Source organism: Protopterus annectens, chromosome 7.part1 (genome assembly GCF_019279795.1).
Source record: "Protopterus annectens isolate FY-2018-M chromosome 7.part1, PAN1.0, whole genome shotgun sequence".
Lineage (NCBI taxonomy): Eukaryota > Metazoa > Chordata > Ceratodontiformes > Protopteridae > Protopterus > Protopterus annectens.
The window spans coordinates 158,686,373-158,693,524 of NC_056740.1; positions in this window are offsets into that span (position 1 = coordinate 158,686,373).

Genomic DNA, 7,152 nt, shown 5'->3' on the forward strand with positions numbered 1-7,152 from the left:
AGGGATGCATGAATAATAAAGCAGTGTGCATGGCTGCTGTGACAGGTCAGAAATACTTGTGAATTGTGTGGTAATCTGGCTGCAGCATTGCTATTGTTTACATTAAGCATCTGTGCTCTGTGCCAACCATGTGAATCCATGCTCTGCACCCAACTAAAACATGACTTGGTGGACAACATATTGTGTTGATTATATACCTGTTGTAGTGAGATAGAGAACGGATGTCTCATTCCTGGAAGTATTTGATTAATTCATTTTAGAACATAGACTGGTGCCATGCTTTATCAGATGAAGTTTGACATAGATTAGTGGCATGCATGCATGGCCTGATGAAAGATGGTGCAGACTGGTGTCATTCATTATCTACTGGAAGATGACACAGGTGCCTTGTATGATCTGCTGGAAGATGATACAGTTTAGTTACATGCATTTTCTGATGATGTGTAGCACATACTGTTGTCATGCATGATCTAATAGAAGGTGGCACAAACTGGTGTTACACATGATCTGATGATAGATGGCATTGACTTGTGTCATGCAGGATCCAATGGAAAGTAACACAGATTGTTATTGTGCATGATCTGATGGAGGATAGCACAGGCTGGTGCCATGCATAATTTGATGGAGAATGCCTATTTTGCATAATACATGTGTGCAGAGCAAACGGCAGGCCATATAATGACACAAATCTGTTGCTTGAATCTCCAGCATTGCCATAGCCATCAATGGACAGTTTTGTTTGCCTTACCCTGAGTCACAATTGTGCATTAGAATGAACAAGCTGCAAAGTGATGTACAGAAACATAAAGTATAATGCCAATGCACTAACATGCATTTATTAAAACCTACCAGGTGCATTACATAACTTACTATAGGTATAGTGATGCCTGATGTCCTGAATCTATCAAGACATTGCCTCATTAGGTATCCTTATCTTAAAAAAAAAAATAAATGAAAAATGGCAGCACACCAACATAGGAAGCCCCATAACCATCTATTCACCAGCCACTGGTCACAGAGTATACATATTTTTTCAATGCGTGATATTAAGAAACAGAATAGAAAGTAACTCTACAACTATATGCACCCATAGCACCAGCAATTGGAAAACTTATATAGCCAATGTGCCACTTACATGAAAATGCAGAAAGTACCATTACCCATTGTACAGCACTGCAAAGCAAGATACCAGTATAAATTATTTATTTTAATGCTAAATGTATTTGTACTAGTACCATCAGAGCAGTAACACATGTATTGTATAAGCATACATTAAACACAGTACTCCATAATAGGCATACATGCATAGAAAAAAGATATTAAGCATATCATGTGCAGTCACAGCCATGCATGAGGCAAGTCTCAACACAACATGCCCCTAAACACACATTCAGACATAAGAAGATCAGTCATTGGGATAAAGCATAAAGTAACTAGAAGGTGTTAGTTGCACAGCTCACATGATAAGACATACTAACCTTACTACAGCTGGTGAAAGGAATAGTACTTACTACTACAGACTTAATCCAATTTCCCTCCATGGCTATGTTGTGTAAAATGGACCAAGACACACAAATCAAGGTATTTTAAGGTCTGTGGAATTTTCCATGACATATACCCTTCACTTGCAGCAAAGACAGGTATTGCCTGATGTTATTCCACAATGATTCTAGTGCAGTGGTAGATGGGAATGCACCCATAATACTGTTCAGCAATGCCAAATTTGTGGACATAATGAAACTTGACAAGGTGCAGATGATGGAGGACATTATGTAAGATATAAATATGCATTCACAAGAAAGCACACAAAAATATCTTCATCATTCTCATCCCTCCTTCCCCCCATTTTTGTTATACAGGGTCAGGGTGTCACATCAGCTGTCATCAAAATGAGTAGCACTACGTTTAGCAGATATAAGGAGCTCAGACAAACCTCTGATACTACAAAAGATGACACCCACATACCACATGCATGTCCAACAATCTGCTCAAGTGTCAGCGTATGGAAAACATAAAGTCAACACTGTAAAGGTGCACAGAGCTAATGGCAACAGTGGAGAATATCAGTCATTAGGTGCATTGTAGCAGGATGGCTGTAAATGGATAATATTTACATACCATGTTAATACACCTTATTTACTGCTGCACTATACTTAATGCTCAGACAACCAGGATCTAATGTGGAATTGGACTGTGACAGTAGCAGAAGCACCAAAATGTAGTGCCCTCGTAAACTTCCCAGAGGACACCAAGAGGGCCTTTCCCGAACCAATACCTGATATCAAAAGCATAGACTAAAACTGCATGCAAAGAAATGTATAATATCATTTAACAAGCAAGAATTCCCTTGTAACTATCACATCAATAACACACCCCTGAAAACTGATCCATTAGTTAGAAACTTGCAAATTTATGTAGATAATGGACTATCCTTGGATCAACATGTGTCCAGTATTGTAAGAAAGTGCTTTCTCATTGTACAGCTTATTATTAAGGGTATGACATCCAGGTCCAGAGATGTGATCATTCCACTGTATTCTGTACTCATAAATCCATTTGTTGAGTATAATGCCACTTTCAGTATGCACCTCTCCAAACATTTGACACAACTTGAATACCCACAAAGTTTTCTTACTAAGAAAGTCAATAGCTTAAGTCATAAAACCATGTAAATCATCTCAAAGCCTTGTTCCTCCTCTCATTGTCATACAGATTACTGAGCGGTGATCTCTGCCTCATGTACTGAGTCTCAGCAGGCCCCACCTTATCAGGCCTACTTCACATTTACAAGTCCAATAAGGGCATAACTCTTACTCAGGGGATCTACATCTCTTTTGCAGCATAACTATAGCATGTTGGAAGGATAGTTGTGTGTGCAGAGACTATCACTTATTTGGAATCATCTTCCACTCCACATAAAGCAAAGTACTTATTTTACACTATTAAAATGTAATCTGGATGAATTGATAAGTAACCACAAATTCAGACCTGGTTAAACACACTTGTCCCTCATGGATAGGAGCAACATGTAAATGGTCTGCTTATCTCCAGGGTATCCATACTTAAAATATAATGTCTAAAAACTTCATGGGAGTGTATGGCTAGGCTCTTAAAGATCCTCATGTATTGATAGTCTAGTAAGTACCTTTGAACCTATGACCTTATAAGCTCCATTCACATGGAAATGTGCAAATGTGTTTTAGCAGAATTAGAGATAATCAGTTTGTGATTTCAATCCCTCACTATTATGCCATCAGTATTATAATATTAATGCACAGCATTTCTTAAATGTATAAAATGAATACCACTTTCTGGCGTACCATTACATTGTTGAGCAGTGCAGAACTTTATGCAGTGATCAGCGAAAATGTTATTGTATTTTGAATAGTTCAGAAGAATTGACAGCTGCTGAGTATTATGTGCTGCTAAGTACTGTGTTATGTTAACTATAGCTATGATGTGGCTTTGAGTGTATAACACTGGTTAATACTCATTAAACATAAAGATAAAATTGTGGCAGTGTATTGCTATTAATTGCAGCATGCAACAGGCTGCAATACAATTCTGGCAGTGTATTGCTATTTTTTTTTCAAAAAAAATTTTATTTGAATTTTTAATAATACAAGATATCAAAAGAAAAGTAGAACAGTAGTGTTAAAACAGTATATCTCATAGCAGTTTAAACACTAACAAAAAAAGCAAGTATTTACAAAAAGAAAAAAAACAACACAATAGAACTAACAACTATGTACATTATATACAATAGAAGTCACATCTGGGGGCTTTAGTTTAGCAACTAATAGACATAATAAAATGGAAGGGGCATAGTACATTAGGGTATGAGGGTGAATTATAAAGACTTATTGTAATGTCTGGATGGGTTATCAAGACATTCGTCTGATGAGATAATGAAAAAGGTAAATCTTTACTTTAATGGGAAGATTTTTGTAAGTTAGCTTTTAAATATATCTCCTCCCATAAATTAGTTTATGCTGCTACAAAGCAAAAACAATATTACAGTAAATACTGGGGTTACCTGCTGGACTTAATCCTCAAGAATTAAAAACTGATGACATTCCAGCTTACTCAGTTTTAACTCTGAAACCAACTTGTTACAATATAAACTGACTACCATTTTCAGTGTATTGCTATTAATTGCAGCATGCAACAGGCTGCAGTACAACCACAGAGATGTGCAGACATGAGAGAAACAAATGAGAAATAACACACATGGGAATAAAGTACATATTCCAATCTAATTCTTTATATTATATGTACATTACATCCACGGTCCCAGAACTTCACAGGCATAAATCCTTACGTAACTCGCTGGATTGCCAGCATTTCTAACATAATAATAATATTTATATCCATTTGTTAACAGGTAGGCCCATAGTCACTTTTCAGGAGCAACTCAGGAGCAATGTCTGGTTAAGTGACTTGCTCAGGGTCACACAGTAAGCAAATGAAGAGTAATGGAATCACACCCTGTACCACAGGAATGTAGCTCACAGCCTTAACCCTCAGCGCCAGCTGACATACAAAAGTCCCAGAGAATGTAATTGGTTGTAACATACATTAGCAACTCATTTTAAGATGGAACCTTTGCCTAATAACCTTGTATGGATGCGCAGAGACTGTATCTTTCTGAATCTCTTAAAGATACCACAATGATTAGTGTTTTGTTTATTGCACTGCCAAATACACTAATAACACAGACACATGCCCCCGGATTAACTATGCTTCCATGCAAGACTAGCTTAATCCTGCACAGAAGCAGCCGTTTAGGAGCAGGATGGCAGTGCGCCATGCATATTAATGAAGGCATGCTGCCTGAGCTTCTAAATGGAGACAGAGCATGTATGAGTGCAGGGGGCATGTCTGAGAGCAGAGCTCTCAGAATATACACTCCCCTGCAATGAAGAACAGCAGAGTATGAATAAGAATGAGCGAGACCACTCATAGGTGTTTGCATACCCCCAGCAATATCCTCCCATGTTTACAAGAGCAATATATAAAACAGTAAAGATACAGAAGTGTTTTTTTTATAAAACAGATTAAATTTAACCATAGTTGCATGGGTTTGCCCATTGCTTAGTTACAGTTAATGCAGCTTAAATGGCACAAGAGGATAAAAAGCAAGATATATGCAAATGAAGCAGTACAGCAATAGTGTAGTGGGCAGAGCATTTGCCTTACAAGCAGTCATTCCTGGTTCGAGTCCCACTCCAGTACAATCCATTTTCAATGTCAAACCACTGTATGATCAGTTTATTTTGTTGCATAACCTACAATAAAATATAGTTATAACATTTATATATTTATAACATATATTTGTGAACTGGAGTATTGCATTAAATGCAAATGTGAGGTGTCTTTATAATGCTGCAAAGTCCACAGATAATCACAAGTGCCCATACAGCATATGTATACAGGAATCAGGGATACAAATGGAAGGTAAAATGTGTAATGAATGATAACTCCATACAGTTTCCAAATCCACCACCTTCCTAAGAACCATTAGACATTACTGTCTAAATTAGTGCGGTAGTAAGTGGGAGTAAGCAAGTGTAAGCATAATTAAGCAGTAGTAAGTGGAAGTAAGCATATCTAAGCAGTAGTAAGTGAGTTTAAGCCCGTTTGCATGGGGGTAAGCAATGCGCACACAGGTTAAGCAATATTGAAGCTAACTCTCTGTAAGCATATTTAACCAGAGGTTAGCATTGTTTACCTTCACGCAAACCTGCACTAACCCCGCTTACAATTGCTTAAAAGTGCCTTAAGCACTCTGCATGCATCAGCCGGTGCTCTGGCCAAAAACAAAATAAACAATCTTTGCAGGTCTTGAACCCAGGACCCTATACACTGTAGTCACAGTAGTTAATCACTAGGCCATCACAGCAGTACATAAGACTGAGGTATCACCAAATAGATCCTCACTATAGGAAATTCAAACTGAACATGTGAAAGGAATCTATATACAGTTTTACATTGTATAAGCTACTATATAACATAAATATGTGAACCAGAGTGCTGCATTAAGCCCAGATGTGAGGTGTCATTGTAATAAAGTGATGAAATCCCCTAATAAACACAACAATCCCATACAGTGTACGTACACATGAATCATGGATACCAAACACATATATAACATATAATGAATAATAAATCAATGCCACAATGCAAATATAATGCAACTTAAATATTAAGCAGTGATAAGCATTGCACAGCCCAGCTTAGTAGGTGTAAGCAATGTGTAGGCCAGATAACTCGGTGTGCCCATTGGTATACCCCTTTAAGCAATGCCAACCTTAGGTAAACAGGTTTGCCCATAGCTTAGCCTTTTCAAAACCATCCAGTCATAGCAAAGTGTGGGAAACTGCCCCTATTTAAACCCAACAGTTGGGAATACATCTAATAACTGGTTGTAGCTTCCCCTTGTAGACACTATGTCTGGAATGGGAGAGGGTGTGCGCTTTCGGGCGCAGCGCTGGGACATCAAGGAGCCCAGAGTCATGGCAGGACTCCATGTGAAAGACCATAACATGGGACTGCTGCAGGGCCAGTAACAAGGTTCCCAATACAAAGCGGAAGCCTAGGACCATCTCACCCATGACCTCACCAGGGCCACTGGCATACCCGGAACAGATGAGCAGGTTAGGCATCACTATGCCGACCTGAAGCGGTGAAAGGTGGATCTCTTGGATCAGTGGATCCAAGAGGCTAGGAGGACAGGGGAGGTCCCAGCCGTGTGTAAGTATCAGTCCACTACCTGTTTAATAAGTGCCAGCTCATGTATATTATGGATAGGTATGGCTAATTATTCCTCTTATGTCTTTCACACTGGCAAGTAAGTGGGCTATGAACCAGGAGGCCCATGGATGTAGACTGGAGTGGTTGCAAAGTGAAGCAGGTTAGTAATATATATTGTATATGTATATATATATATATATATATATATATATATATATATATATATATATATATATATTGGGAGAGTGGCCTGATGGGTAAGGTGTTTGCCTTACAAACACAAGGTGCAGGGTTTGAGTCTCACAAGGGATAAATGGCTAAGCTAAATGGCTCACAAGGGCAGTTAGCTTAGTACTAATGTATATATAAGGGACAGATTCATAACCCAGAGGCTCCCTG